The 16,885-nt window shown below is 38.7% G+C and overlaps 1 protein-coding gene across 3 annotated transcripts in view; it reads left to right on the forward strand.

Moving 5' to 3' along the window:
• The window catches only part of nav2a (neuron navigator 2a), a 174,336-nt gene that overhangs the window by 27,290 nt on the left and 130,161 nt on the right, over positions 1 to 16,885 (forward strand). Inside the window, exon 1 of one of the 3 annotated variants that reach the window (XM_067495574.1) lies at positions 10,333 to 10,462. The exons of the other annotated variants lie outside the window; for them this stretch is intronic. The gene's annotated coding sequence lies outside the window, so the exon portion shown is untranslated. Of the gene's footprint in view, positions 1 to 10,332; positions 10,463 to 16,885 lie in introns of those variants that run through there. 3 annotated transcript variants of the gene reach the window in all.

Consider the following 16,885-nt stretch of genomic DNA (forward strand, 5'->3'; position numbering starts at 1 on the left):
TTCTCCTTTCATGTTAATTGTTGGTTTTCATCACTGACACATAGACACATTTCGTTTCCAGCTGTGCTCAGTGCACATGCTCTTGCTCTTGTCAGTGTGTGCGTGCATATATCTGTCTTTGTAGTAATGTGCTGTTAAAGCTGTCCTCGGGGCCTCATTGTGTGTTACCCGTCTTGATGTCAAACTGTGCCCCTCACATTTTGTACTTTACACCCTTGAGCAGTGTGTGTGAGGTGGGTGGCTCATGGCAGACTGTCTTAGAGCAGGTGGTTCACCTTGGGGTATAGCACTGCTATAATTTGGGAATGAGACTTGTGGTGCTTGCAGTGAACATTATTGGTTATTTCAGTTCTTGCAAATGTAAAACACTAATGACCTATAAGAACAAAATAAGATGAAAGAAGTTTACCAGCATCAAATGCCCACAGACATTTCTTTCACAGAGTTAACAAGCAAAACTAACAAAATGGGGTGACGAGCAAAGCACAGTTAATCTTTGTTGTAAACAATCTGTATGTGCAGTCTCTGCCATTGTGACTTTCACTCCATTAATTTTCAGCATTTAATTACAGGGTCTTTAGTTTAGTCTGTGCTGTTCTACACTAGCTACAAAAATACTCCAATACTGTATTGAGTGTATTGGCAAAGAGGCAAAATGTTTTCAGGGCAAGCGAGAAGGTTTAAAAAAATATTACTGCAATTTTTAAACGTGTTATTTAATTTAGTTTTTGCTCTTCAAGTTTTGCCTTGTGTCAAACCACAGTTTCATAGAATATCAATATTGAATCCAAAGCTTAAAGCTGCCAAAGATTATTGTAAAACTATTAATGCCATTTATATTAGGTCTGTAATGGTGGAGTTGTTCTCAGAAACCAGTGATCATGTCTGTAGTTTGTTCATAATGATCCTCACACCTACAGTAGGGCAGCAGCCACAGATCATTTTAAACATTGATTAATTTGTAAAATATTAAATCGATCAATTGAAATGGATCAAATTTGAGAAGCTAAAACCTTAGAATGCTTCACAATAATTGTCTCACCTGCACATTCAGGAATGTGCTATATGCACTATGCTTTTTATGTGTTATGGTTTAATCCAACAGAAATGGCAAAGCATATAGTCTTTTTAATGCCTGCAGTGCTTCTACAGCTTGAACAATGAAGGAGGGCGGTATAGTTAAGAGTGCATCTGTATGGTCTATTGAAGTTTTTACAAGAGCCCAATGATGGCCTATTCCCAGCAGAAATCGCTCTGCTTCTTATTTTCTTAATCCCCTATTCGTTATCCATCACAGGGAAAGGTCTGTCAAGGCCTTGCATTGCACTTCCATCTTTTCTATCCCCTTTTCTGTAGCTCCCAACCCTCCTGCCTCCCCCCCACTTCATGAGTGGGGGAGCCCTCATTAATGATGACAGGTGAGCATACCCTAGAGGGACTGCACCAGTCAGGCTGGAGGGTGGATGAGGATTTCAGTGAAGGCAATTGGAACATGAACTAAGGGAGGATCTGCAATGTATAATCCTGTACCGGATGCAAAATAAACTGTCCCTGGTGGGGGCCATTATGGGGCTCTGATGACTTTGAAATTGAGCAGGGAGGATGAACAGAGAGAGGATGTGATGGAGAAGGGCAGTTATTGTTTTGTGTGTTTGCTAAAATTCCTCTCTTTGAAGATTTTTGAGGTAAGAATGTGTAAAATGTGTTCAAAAGACGCCGAGTTATTTTGGATAAGAAGCCACAACGAGGGTGAAAAGTGTTTTCAGATGTATCCGGCTGAGTGTGGATATGGTGTCAGTTGGAAACTCGTAGCAGCTTTGTGATTCTAAGAAAGCCTTGGCATACACTGCTCTCTGCAGACTCCCTAACTGTGTGTAAAAATGAGTACTGCTGCTGTTAATAGGGACAAGTCATGATAACAGAGCACACATACAAAGTGTTTACTGCTGATCACAAGTGTACTCTCAGTATGTAATCACTTACATGCACCATCACCTACCATGTGATTCTGCTGCAGTGAGCAGATCAGAGGCTGCAGATGACCTCCTATTGACAGAGCAGTAGTGTTTTTGAAGGAGAAGAGGAGGTAGGGGTGTAAGGGAGGGGGAGCATCTGGAAACTGACAATATAAGAGAGTGACATGCCGCACCTTGGGTTCATTTTAGCCCACTGCTGGCACTTTCTTTTGAGAAAGGGAACATTCATTTCACTTTTAGCAGCATGTATGCATTCATTTTGTGCCGTAAACATCTTCTATGGGTCACTGCTGGTTGGAAATAGTGATCTGAATGTGTGCAAAAAGAGAGAGAACTAATTTAAATTTCCATCTCCTAGCTTGGAGGCTTTTACTCCAAAACACCATAACGTTATGAACTGTAGTGTTTTATAGCAGTAATTTCCCCGTGAAAGTCTCCTAAAAATGAAAACTTTATGTACTACAATAATCTCTGCTGCTCAGCTATTCTAAAAGTGTTAACCTAATGCCCCAAAAGAATAACAGCGGCCCGGTTCTTTAGCGCACAGATTTTGGTGTAGTAATTCCACACTGTCATGCCACCTCTACTGCAAACCAGAGATTTTTTTTTTCTTTTTGCCTTAGTGCTGTTGTTTTTGTGTCGGCTTACCAAATTGAAAGCTGTGCCTTACACAGTTTGGGGGCCGCCTACATAGTGTGTATATCCTATCATCTTAAATCACCCAGCGATGGTGGCTGTTTTTAATTACCTGTTTGATGAGAAAGCATGAAAAATGTCAGAATGTGCATTTCTCACAGCATGGATTGCCAGCTTGGAGATGGAGAGGCAGAAACAGGGGAGACATGAATTCCTTTAGGATGTAAATTTCTGCTGTATTTCACGTGAAAGTAAATTTTTAATGTTAAATGAATCATCAGTTATTATTTCCATCTTCTGTCTCTTCGTTTCTTCTTTTTATACACGTATTAATGTACAGATTAAATTAACCCTTACTCCCCATAAAATTGCCAATTTAAAACTGTTTAGTTTTTTATTTGCAAGGAAGATGTTTGACAATAATATTAAGTTTCAGGTCTATTGCTTGTCATCAAGATTTAAAAAACAAAACAAGATAAGACAAAAACTATGTATAACAGAATGATTTAACCTTAAAAAGATATTAGAGACTAGAATAAGTGTAAAATAAAGTAGTTTTGTCCAGAACAAACAGAAAAACAAATATTTTACTCATAACATCTATAATTTCAGTTAATAATAGGTTTTTCCTTGGTAAGTATACGCATTTAGTTGTCTATGATTTGGTAGAATTGTAGCACAGGTTGATAGTTATTTGGGCATAAGCCCCAGTGCAAAACAACTGGATGTTAATTTTCACATTATTTTGGAGAGGAAAAAGAAAAATAACGTGGCTGTTTTATGCATTGGCACTGGTGGAAGTTAAAAATGATCTCAATGTACATTCAGATCCACCAAGACACTCACACATGCCACCCAGATGCTGGAAGCACCTTGGTGTTAGATTAGAGACAGGTTCTTTTTATACCTGGAGGGAACTACAAAGGCTTCCTTCCCTTGCTGACTTTGCAAATCACCAGCAGAGCCACTTTACAGCCCCCTCACTGCCGCCAGCCTCTTCGGACACACTAACTCCCCTTTGTTATACATTCCTCACGAAATCCATCATTTCGTCCCAGAAATGCTACTGTGCAAAGTTGCACTGTTTTTTGTGATAAAATTTTAGTTATATCTTACTTAAATAGTAAATGCCTTTATGCTTTTCTTGTGTGAATTATTTAACAAAGAAGTCCCACACCACAATTTCATTTTTTTAAAAACTGCAATGAGCAATTATTAGAAGTGTCGCTGTAATTGAATTAAAACAATTACTAATATTACCTAAGGGTAATAATTTTTAGAGCAGCCCTAAACATATCACAGTGCAACTAAGAACCCTGCATAATAGTACAATTAAGTGCAAAAGCATTAGCAACACTACCTTTTTGGATATTGTGTTATTGAACATTAAGCAGTATTTTAATATAATAGCTGCCTGAAATGGAGCCGGTTTAACTCTTGGCTGTTTTATAGTTCTGGTTAGTTTAATTAACAAAGCTCATGTATAAATAAAATTTGAACTACTCTGGAGTCAAGTTAGTACAGTAATTTTTCCAACTGTCAGAGTCCAGGAACATGTTATAATAAGGGTCAAGAGAGAGCTGAAATTCTTCGTCCCTCTAGCTCACACAGAGAGGTGGCCAAGCACTCTTGCTCTAATGTAAATTAAATACAGTGGCTGATTTCTAATCTGTTGTTTCCAAAAAGCTGAGATTCATCATTCTCTCTTTGTTTGCCTCTCAATGTTCTGTACATTATGATGTTTTAACATTCAGAAGTGTTTCATGTTAAAGTAAATTTATTATCTCCAGCTTTTCACACATCTGCATTTAGATGTGTGAAATTGCATTTATTAACCACTGCACACACAAATATGCAGTGCCAGGCATTGTGACACAGCTGAGCCCAACAGCTGGTGTCTGTATCCTGGGGTGTGTGTTTGTGTGTGTTATGGGTGTTGAATGAGGGAGTGTTGGCAGACTAGCTAGTTGGAAACTGTTAGGTAGCAGCAGTCTGGATTAAGGGATCAGTACTGGTGTCAGACAAACATTGGATTAGTGCTGTAATCTTGCTTGCGCTGGCCTCAGTCTGAAACCGAGACCCAGAATTCTTCTCACCCTGTGTTCACACATCTGCCTGGTTTGCCACAGAAAAACATCCGGGCTTCATTAAGGCCTCCGGCCTCTCATTCTGTAATGAGACTGGTATTTGAGTGTGTGACCATAACTTTGCCCATGAATGTCAATCTTTGTGCCCCAGGGGTTGGTATGCCTGGAGGAGGGAGATGAGCGCTGCTGCGTGTTGCATAATGTGGTCATACATTTTAGATGGCATATCTGCCGTTTACCCTGGCGTGGAGATAACGAGGTGGAAAGCTTATACCGTGTGTCATGGATGTTTGTCTTTGTGCTTCATTTGTATTTGTGACATTGCATTTTAAGCAATGAATAATAAGCTGCTAGCTGGCCATTATCATAAAAAACACAAATGCACATCTGTATATAGATTTAAAGGACTTTCTCTCAAGGTAATTGTCAGGGACCGAGCAGGTAGACACAGGAATTACATTTCAAAGAAAGTTGTTTTTTATTTACCCAAAATGCAATATATAGAAAGAAATTTGAATTACTAACAAAATTGGGCCATAAAAGAGGTGAACAAAAGATAGCTAAACTTTAAACATCAAACGGAACTACAACACAGGTTCTAACCACGAACAAAGACAAAACTGACCTAAACCAAGTGACACACAAGGGGAAACATATATACTGGCTGGCCAAACCAATATGACACACAAGGGGTGGCCAGTACTGTAACTAAGCATATTCTAAACACACTAGACAGACAGTTTACTAACAATTTCAGATTTTTTTAATATGCAAAAGGAATAACAAAATAATGTACCAAATAAAGCAATAAGTAACCGATAACAACTAAAGAAACCCTTTCCCCATGTTTTCCCCTCCCTGCATCCACTGAGGCACTTGGTACAGTCTGGGCCAGGTAGAAAGTATTTAAAATTGACAAGGGCCCTAATTTGACCTTTTGTTTGGATAGTCAACACAGAATGGTAACTCGAGAAAAAGAGAAATTAATTTAATACACCTTAAATTTAAGTACTCCAAGAATTGACAATACAAAATGAATCAAATGTGCGTGCTACATGGACTCATTTTTTATATCAAACAAATAAACCCCATATTTAAATCAAATGCTGCTTCCTTTTATTTATGAAAACTTAAAATGGAAACTTAATAATGGAAATAATCTAAGCTCAAGGTAAAATTGAAAGGTAAACCACAGACTCTTCCTGTAGGAATTGTGAGAGTGAAGGCTTAATGATGGCTGATGAGACATTGAGATCATGGTTTATTGTCTCCTGTGGAGCTGTGGCAATGAGCCAATATATTATATTATATTATATTATATTATATTTAAAATGCAAGGAGAATATCTTTCCTGAGGTACCATGAGACAGCCAGGGGTGGGATGATTAAGACAAAGTGGAACTGCTAGTTGCATTCGAGTGCACTGTGTTGAACTGTGAATGCCTTAGCTATTGTATTATTTACCACACTATTAAAGCTTTGTGTTTTTAACTGGTACTATTATACAGTACATTTATGTAAGCCATTTTAAAATACCTCTGCATTGGTTAGGATTTTAATGGTCAAAGCTGTAATGGGAGAAGTATCAATCACAAGGGCAGAAGTGTGACAGTGGCAGTGGCGTCGTCATGCTCACATCAGTGATGTCACTTGGCAGATGTCTGTCTTTTGGCTGAAATTATGTATGATTATTTGGCTCCTGGGAGATTTGCTGCTAGAGTTGTGGCAGAGGTATTTGGCAGGTTGCGGTGATTGGCTTAGTTACTGCACATGACTTTGGTGACAAGTATGTAAAAAATTCCACAAAGCTATATTTTAAATGACACAGGTGATTAGCACCCTGCAGAGTTACTGATAGTTTGGCTGGCAGTGAAGCAGATGGGACACTCAGAGCTGTCAGCCACAGCGATTAAGAAATGTCTGGTGTAAAGGCTAATGTGGTCAATGATTAGCTGACAGGATGTGACTTTACACTTGGGATATTTCCGAACTTTCTGTTCAATCTTGAAAATCTCTTATTAGAGCCTTTGTCCATCCTTTTTTGTCCATTTAAATTGTTGTAGATTGAGGTTTATATTTTGACATGAGCCCTCTTAATTGTATTAATGATGCAGCAGTCGGGTGCTCTGTTGCTTAATGGTCCTATATCAAAACAAAAATTTTAATGAAAAGGTGTGGGTTTCAAATAACATACAGCGAGATTTAATGCCAATAGTTTGTTAGGTGTCTATAAGCTAAAGAAGTAGGATTATTTTATGCCATCAATCGAGCCATTAATTGATGCTGCTGCACGAAAAGAAATATTAGCTATATTAAAATCTTTCAATCTTTCATAAAAAATAAACAGGAACCCAGGGCATCCCTACATAAATGTATTTCACAGGTTTATTTTCATTCTCTTTGAAAAGTATTTTTATGCATTCAGTTTGTAGTGGGAAAAAGTATTCATGTCAATTGTCATGGTACCCTGTATGCTCACGGAAAACACAGAGCTGATACATATTCATCTATTTTGTAATCACAATCAAACTAATGCACAATTATCCTGTGCAAAGGCAGAGAGGTGGTTAAAGTACATCATCATCATTGTCACTGGTTGAGTCATAAGTGGATCACAGTGTTAGGCTGCATCGTGCACTGACTGTGTAGCACACAAACAGGAGGTACAATCAAACAGGACAAATTGTGCAGAGTCAGGAGCTGAGGTCAGCGTCAACCTTTTGTTCTAACGACTCAAACATTGGAGGGACAAATTCTTTAATAACTGGTGAATCTTTTTTCACGTAATGTTCCTTATGTCATAATATCTGAAATGATTCTTTTTAGCAAGTATGTGTGAAACTGGGAAATAGTTGAAAAGGGTGGTTGAGATACCGTCTGTGGGATTTGGCTATTGTTGAAGCAGTAGACTGTATAGCCATAATGATGACTGGCCTCAGCCCGAGCAATGTTGTTATTACCCTGACTGTTGGTGAATGGCTTATTACATGGAGGTGACAGCTCGGGTTGGAGACAAGATGGCTGGGATAAGCCCACTTAACAACCTCAGACTGAGATAAAATGTGTGGGAAGGATTGGCACTAGACAGGAAAAGGAATATGTTCTGCTAGCCCAACAGAATCATGGTTATGGCTTAACACAGATTTCAGCTTGATCAATGACAGATCAGAATTCTTACTAATAAAACAAAACAGATTTAGAGTTAAATTCGCTTTGGTTAAACTAGATATAAGTAAATTGTAAAAAATTACAAACCAAAAAGGTTACGAATAAACCATGCTAGAACAGTCTATGCTACATAATCCCATCATCTGTCCAATTGGTCCGTAGTATGTGGTGTCCTCCTACCTGAATTAAGATGCCCAAAACAAATTAAAATTCGTTTCCTGTCTTTGTAACCTGTCTACATGAGAAAGTACTTAGAAAGCTGTCTCTTGCAATATTTGTATTCTCTGAACTTTTAACTCTTGAGTTTTTTTTTCAGCCTAATAACTCCTACTGTGTCAGGGTGGCTGCTTCTCTCGTTGCCACAGAGATGGTTGCTGGGGAAACTTGCTTTTGACAGCTGTTATTCTTTGCATTGCCATCACTGCTGAACTGTGAGAGAGCTCAGTGGAAATGGGGAGCACATTATTGGCAGCCCTTGGATCAACATGAGATCTAAAAGGAGTGAAACCACCTCAGGATCCTGACTAATTAGCACTAATTGAAGCAGGCCAGACTTTTAGCATGCTGGTCATTTTCTGAAGAGAGCTGCTAAATTGAGGAAATCGGCTTCTGCACCCCCTCCCAGTCAGGGCACTTGAATGTTTGAATGACCATGCTGCATCACTGTCTGAAGGTCAGCGGCCGACTGCAAAGCATTTAAAGACTGTGAGATGGCTCTTTGTGGCTTTGTCATGGGGTAATGAGGGTTCCCTAGAGATTTACGTGTCCAAGGTCATTTTTCATGTGACACAGAGGCCAGAGGGGCCAGGCATATCCACAGCTCCATTTCAACCATCGGACTTCTTTATGTTAGATCCTAACTGGTTAATCAATTCCTGCTCCAGTCATTATAGCAACAGCTTTACTGATATTTTTTACAAAATGCCTGGATTAGACAGCATCTACCAAGTCAGTGTTGAACTGTCTTTATAGAGCATTCGTTGGCTGTGTTCCAGCATGTTTACATGTCTCACTCTGGTTACTTCTCTGGTTAACTCATCTTAGGATTGAACGCTTTTTTGTCCTTGGATTCAGTTTCTACGCTTTAACTTTGGTTTCCCCATTATCTCCCTCTCCAACACACACATACACACAATCTTCTGCCACTGCTTCCTTTGAGCCTACCAAGGCCTCACAGTAGCACAGATGATAAAGACTAGAAGCTGTCGCCTTGCCATATAAGCCCTAATCACACAGCTCTAATTCAATTAGTCTGAGATTCAGCGGGAACAGGATCATGGATAGAAAGGGAATTAAGGAGGGAGGAGAAAGAGAGCAGTGAATCCCTGTTTCTTTGTTAAACATCATAATATCTTGGGCTATATGGGGTATATTCATATCTATTATTGCCATCTTTTCTGTAAAATGTACCATTCATTTCTCTGCAGTAATCTACTGACATATATAAATGGTTCAGTCACTAAGCTTCTGTAGAGCAAAATTGTATGCTATCATTCAGCAAATGAAATCAATTAGTTGTTAATGAAGTCTCCTGTGAGCTCTTTTGCTCCTCCACCCAAATGCCATATTACAGCCCATACAATGAATGCACTAGAGTCCTCATTAAACACTAAAGACCTCATTCATTGTGTGTCTTTATGTGTTGTTCAGGTGTGTGTGCATGTGTATGCAACACAGCAGTCTCTGTGTGTGTGTTTGTATGTGTGTGTGTGTGTGTGTGTGTGTGTGTGTGTGTGTGTGTTTGTTTGTGTGTGAGAAGGTAAAAGATGAAAGGAGCAGAAGGGAGGGAGAGTGAGAGAGGCAGTGTCCTCTTAAGCTTGTGATACCTTAATTATAAGACATAAATTTTAATTTAGCTCATCTTTAATTATCTGCTGCATAATATACCTCATGTTACTTACTAGCCTTTTACACTAACCAGATTGTTGTGCTTCTGGCTTATTCTTCATCAGGAGCTGCAGATGATGAAATTAGACTTTGTCCCCTGATGCATCATCTCCTCAAAGACAGTTTTGTTTTGAAGCTATAATCCTCATGTAATACAAACACAGACGATAAACAAGTGTTTTACTATGTATGTCTGGGCAAAGTGTGAGTTAAATGACATTTTGTATACCGTATATTCTCATTTGAGTCAACCAACATGAGACCTGTGCTGTACTTAAAGTAAAACTCACCCTTCAAAGAGGAGTAAAGATGAAGAAAATGTATTTAAATTTGTCTCAAGACTGACTTTACAGATAAACCTGAATGTTCCTTGGGGTGAGTCGAGGTCAGAGTGTTGATTTAGCACACAGCAGCTAGTTATTAGATCTTAGTTTATTTTTCTGCCCCTGCTATTGTAGTGTTCGTTTTCATTGCTTGGTGTCGTCTTCCGTACAACCTATGTCATCATCCTTGTTAATATTCAACTCCTGTCACACTTCAAGTCGACAGGTTTAACAGGAAACAGCGGTGCACAGGTCTGGTTTTTAGGGTCCAAGTCCAAATCAGTGCTGCTCATGCTATTAGATTGTAAAGTTTTAAATCTAAACAGTGAGGTCACTGATCAGGCCTTTGTAGCAGTATGTGATGAACAAAGACTGAAGCAGTTTGGTAAGCTGTATGTTGCATTTTCCTTTCTTAATCTTTTCTGGTTCTTTTTTACTTCAGTGGCCACTGTGTGGTTTTGAAGCTACTGTATGAGCACGAAAGGATTCCTTTCACTACAGGGAAGCTTCGATTTCCTGAGCATAACTGACAGGGTCTACCTTTTTGACGGGATTTGAGAATTTGGCCACCTCTGTGTTTTTTAACAAGAACTAATTTGGGGAGTATTTCCAATTCATGAAAAAGAGTGTGGACCCTATGTGTGTGTGTGTGTTTGTTTTCAGCTGTTACACGAACAGAGTGAGTGGCTTTGCTCCACTGTATGTGCTGCTTGTGGCCCACACAGATTTAATTACGTATGCGTCCCAGGGAAGTGCTATAGCCCGTGGGAAAAGAGGAAATCCCATGGGTTGTAGGGTGTAAGAAGCAAGTGAGAAGCTGAAGCGATGGACAGTCTTTGAAGGCTTTGTCTTCGTGTTTCTTTTTAAACAGTACAGGGACATAGGAAAGTGGAAAGAGAAAGCTCATTCTTTTGTGTCTAACCTTAATGGCCATGTCTGGACATCATCTGGGTGTTGTATTAAGCTGATTTCTCCCCTGTGGCTCAGGGTGAACATTGTGGAAGAGGGAAATGGAAATGGTAAGGAAAGGAAAAGACTGGAGAAGTGGGAATTTAATCAATACATAATTCATAGAAGGGAAAAAAGTAAGATAGAGAGAGATCACCTTGATCTCCCCACCTGGCTGGCTCTGCTGCTTTCACTGTTTTGTCACAACTAATAAGGGTATGGATAGGAAGAGGCCAGAAGAGGCAAGGCAATTTTACTTTTATAGCACATTTCATTTTAAGTAAACTCACACAAGAAAAGGAGGGAGGGATAAATACATTAAGTGATGAAGAAACACATATTTGCTAAGCTGGTATAACTAACTGCTGCTAGACTATCGCTCATGGTCTTTTTAGAAAAAATATTACTTACAAAGCAAACATTTATTGTGTGTCAAAAATGGTAGAAAGATGCATTTTTCATGCTTCCAGTACTAGTAAGTGGACACACAGGTATTTGTAAAACTAATAAAAGCTTGCAAGGACTTCATATTGTCATTGGCATTACCTATTGTATGTTATGCCAAATTAAATTCCTCCTGCATATTGTTGAAAACATTGGGTATAATTTTAAGGTACCAGTAGAGCCAGCACACATTTTCAATAAGGAAACCTGCAGCTCTGTAAGCAGTCAAACACAGCCGTAAGCTCATGCTGCCGCTAATGATTAGTTTCATTATCAGTTAATTATTTTGTCTGTAAATGTCACGGTGTAGTGAGGAATGGACAATATATTTCCTAGAGGCAGATTTATTCAAATTCCATGTTACATCAAAACAACAGCCCATATTCTATTGGAAAATGCGTTGCATTAATAATTGTAATGCAGCCTTGTTTGAAGCTTATGCAACTCTTTATATTAAAAAAACAATTTAGTTCAAGATCATTTTAATGTCATTTGATTTGAAAACACCTAAATAATGTTAGACTTGACTTCAACAATTCAAATAGTGAACTCATAGCCTTAATTTGTATACGTATTAACTCTGACAGACATGCTTACGTAACTACAGTACAACGTGTAGAATCATATATTCAGGAAAAATATCATTGCATGTGTCTATTTCCTGTCTGCTGTGGCTTCAGAACCCCTATACTGCTATTCCTCAAGACCCCCGCTGTTCACACTCAGGCCCTGAATGGAACATTTCTGGCTCCACAGTCTTCAGGGTAATGAGGGGCCTCTGTGTTATCATTTATGCAGACAAACCTGACACCAAAGCTAATTTTATTAGAGAGCTACCTGTGCCTAGAAGGGGTAGGATCTCCCCTGCCTCCCACACCTACACATCCACCCACACTCAGCCTGGAGGGTGCGTGTTTGTATTTCAATTTTTGCATTGCTGCATAAGCTGGTGCAAATGTGTAGGCAATGTCCCATGTTGGCCAAAATCAGTGGGTTGTGCTCTTTTTTTCCCCCTGTCGTTCTTCTTGATTGGTTTTTGGTTGGATTTCTCTGCAATTTTTGCATTGCTTCAGGTTCAGCGTCTGTGTGATCTTGAATATAAATCAGTCCCCCTCCCAGACGCCTCTTCCCTGTCCCATTCTCCACGTTCTGGCTGGCTGACTGGGATGCCTGGCAATGCTTATAAAAAGATTCAGCATGCAAGGCAACTTCAAAGGTGAAAGTGTGCTACATTATTAGAGTATGTGGGGATACACAGGGTGGTAGGGAGAGTTGATAAAGTGTAAGCTGAGGTCACAAGGAAATTCTCATCTGTGCTGAAGACTTTACAAATGGATACCAGCAGTCAGATTAATTCTGACTGCTTTCCCTTTGTCTCTGTGTGTCTTCAGATTTCTTCGCATTGCTTTTTTCATCATCTCTCTCATGTCCTCTATAAGTCACATTTGATCTTTTCAGTAAAGGAAATGACAGTCTTTTATCTTACCCTGCTCCCACTTCCCATTTCTTTCCTGTGCTACTCTCTTCCTGACATTCAGCCATCCTCATGCATCCCTATGCAAGTGTAATGTTTTTTCTTGCTGGAAGAGAGATGTTCTTTAAATTGTGTATATTAAATAATATATGGCATGCTTGTTTGTTTGGGTTTTTTGGGGGGGTCTCTCCCAAAGTCAAATGTCACTCTCTTGCTGGATCGGACATCCCGCTCTTTGTGGATGCAGGCGGGAGCTGGATCTCTCATGTGGAACAGCCTCAGGGAGACCAGGAGGAAACTGATTTGAGTTCCTGGAATGAGGAGTTTTGACATTGCTGCTCCTACCATCAAACCATCATCCATCACGTTTGCTTTAATCTTTTTTTATTTTTTATTTTTTTATCTTTTATGCAAGTGTCTCATATATTCCTTCTATGAACACAGTAAGGGCAAGAGGGTTTCATTTTAAGTACATTGCCTTCATTTTAATTCCAATGTATATAATCCCTTGCTTTAGGGTTTTGTGATCCTTTGATAAATAATACAGTACATATTCAGCCGATACCTTCAATATTTCCACAAAAGAGTCAGCAGAAAGAATGCTTCTCAAATTCAGCACAGTTTTTATACATAAAATTCATTAATCTCTTAATTAATTTGATGAGCCATTGTCAAATCAAGTCACAATCTCAAAAAATTTAAGAAAACCTTCTTGTAACAGTTTTTTGTAATGTTACAAAAGCTACAAATCAAATAGACAAAACTGAACATTGTTGGGGCTTTCTTGTACACTTACAGGTCTACCAGGAAGTAATGATGCTACTTTATAGACTACTCCTTGCTATCCACAGAGAATGGACACTCTAAATGCATTAATACTCCATGAGGTCCAGATGATGCTTAAAAGTTGCTCATGTTTGTGTTTGTAATGCTCCATGCATGCATATTGAAAAGGTGCATCAAAGGTGCATCAAATATTGAGACCCTGGGAGTCTACATGCCTTATTTATCTCGAGGGAATGAGGCTGGTACAGTAAACCAGTAGGAATTATTGGAATTATTTAAAGAAAAATTATGAATCTATTCCTTGAAAGTGTCATTGTCAATGGCTCCGCCAAGTGCCTGTTGACTCGAACTTCCCTGTATCAACTGTTTGAGTGTACTGTCTAATTACAGGACCAAGACATGTCTGTTAGCTTAGACTCTCATAGACTCACTATCATAGCTTTGTCCAGTTCCATATTGTTTCACTATCAGCCTCTGCAACCCCATAATGATATTGCTGCCATAAATGGCAAGCAGTTGGTTTCCAGTTGATGATTAGCATTGTGACAGGTGTGGAGCCAGAGAGGGCAGGCAATTAGGATACTGAATGATATTCATCCAACAATGGTTAGACGCTGTACTATGGTGTGTCTCCTGCCCCTGCCGTGTGGTAACGGTCTGCGTCTCTGCTCTCAGGGTGTAGAGGGAGTAATAATGCTGGAAGGCTTTTTTAATAAATCCTCAATATGTCCAGAGTGCCCTGTCTCTATGGTAACTGAGGCTTGCTCTGTGTGTGTGCGTGCGTGCATGTGTGTGGTGAAACAGAGCTTTGTTTTCTGTGTATTCATTGTCAGTATTACTGTTTGAGGGTTTTGTGAAGAGTTTGACTTTATACACTCAGCTTAGTTGACTTTATTTTGTGTGTACTGTTTATACTTAAAATTTATACTTTTCCCTCTGAGAGAATATTGTACGCTGTAGAAAAAAGTAGAAAAAACTTTTGAATGATTAGTAATCCAAACACACTTATCCTCATACTACTACAGTCTACTACAGTCCATACATTTCTAACTGTTTGCATAATTTTGCACAAGTTTGTACTGTAGCTGCTCTACAACTACAAGCAGAAAAATATTTCTGACTGATCAGAAATGCATTTTCTTTAGTCAAATGTAATAATCAACCTGACTCTGAGACAGGGCCATGAGACACATGTCTATGATAATTGTTAAACCATTATTGAAAGCTGCATCTTGATGTTAAAAAGTGATTTAGTTTTGATAAACAAGGTTAGTTACGAATAAAGCTTTGATTAAATGCTATCACACATGTTTTCTTGGATTGCAGGCTGAAACAAATATTTGCCCTAAACCCAAAACACAGATTCACGTCGTCCTGGGACAGCATGGTTGTCTTTTGATGCAGTGCAGAGGACGGACTAATGCCATTAGAAGCCAGTCACACACACACACACACAAACACACACACACACAAACACACACACACACACACACACACACACACACACACACACACACACAGCGATAATAAAGTTTTATTGCATTCTAAAAACAGTGCAAACTCTGCACATTGTCAAATAACAATTGTAATAAATGTTAAATAAGTATCAGTCTGGGATTTATGTTAAGTACATTAAGTAATAAAAAAAGTCTGCATACACTAATGCTGTAGATAAACATTAAAAGTAGAGTATGGGATTTCTTTTGTCTGTGCAAATGATATAAATCACCTTTTTTAAGGAGGGACACAAAAACATTGTTTTACTGTAGATCACCAAAACACCATTGTCACTGCTTTAAATATGTATATTTGCTCTTTGAGAATAACAAAAATAGACTGCTGCACAAAATGGGACTAGAATCTAAGATCAATTGCCAACAGATATCTTACACAGATGTCTCCTTTTTTCCTGAAGGGTCACATAAGACTTGTTTTCAGACATCACAGATGAATCTTTCTGTCTTTTTCTTCAAACGCTGTAGCCCTAAAATACTTTTTAAAAGGGATATTTTTAGCTTCAACATCCTGTCTCACTTTGTGGCTAAACTTAACCTGTCAATATGAAAATTACTAAATGTCTAGAAGTCCAGCACCAAAGTCACTGGGTGCGTTGTTCTGTTTTACACCTAATATAATTTATTTTAACCCTGACCCAATTTTCACTTCAACTAACACATATCTGATTTAAATAAGTAAGTGGCTGCATTTTAATTAAAACACAGTTCAGACAAAGACTGATAATGTGAGAAACCTGTCAAAAGTCCCCGGAGATGTTATTGTGAAAGCCTTTCAGTGATATATCACTTTAGAGCTTAATTTGCAGATATTAGCACATATTCTACCGTCCTAAGATTTTTTTAGCAGCTGGCCACTATTTACAGTTCAGATAGTTCAGTGTGTTTTTTTTTTATTTTAATTCTTGTCACATGCATTTTGGTATTTGGGAAATTTAGATACTTACAATTATGTGAAACTAGGTATAGTTGTGCAAATGTTAGTACCCTCTCTTTAAACTCTGCGTGTGTGTGTGTGTGTGTGTGTGTGTGTGTGTGTGTGTGTGTGTGTGTGTGTGTGTGCATAAAAACATTAAAAGAAAAAAAGTGTGGGCAAAACTGTTAACCCCCAATGATTCAATAGCGTGTAGATTCAGCTTCAGCAGCAATAACTTGAAGTAGTCATTTCCTGTAGTCTCTCATATAGAAGTTTGGCGCATTCTTCTTTACAACATTGCTTCAATTCATTGAGGTTTTTGGGCATTTAACTATACACAGCTCTCTTAAGGTCTCGCCACTGCATTTCAGTGGGGTTGAGGCATTCAAAAACCTTGATCCTTTTTTGATTCTTATTTTTCAGCCATTCTGATGTAGATTCTGACTGGTGTGTTTTATATCATTGTCCTGTTGCATGATCCATTTTCAACCAAGCTTTAGCTGGCAGATACATGGGCTCACATTTGTCTCTAGAATCCTCTCATATAGAGAGGAGTTCTTCGACTTAATGGCTGCAAGGTTTCCAGGTCCTGTGGGTGCAAACTAAGCCCAAATCATCATCCCTCTATTGCCGTGCTTCTGTTTCTGAAGTGTTTCTGCTGAAATGGTGTGTTTGGTTTTAGCCAAATATGGAACTACGCATTAAAGCCAAACAACTTCACTTTGG

This window comes from Channa argus, chromosome 2 (assembly GCF_033026475.1).
Source record: "Channa argus isolate prfri chromosome 2, Channa argus male v1.0, whole genome shotgun sequence".
In the NCBI taxonomy this organism is placed as follows: Eukaryota; Metazoa; Chordata; class Actinopteri; order Anabantiformes; family Channidae; genus Channa; species Channa argus.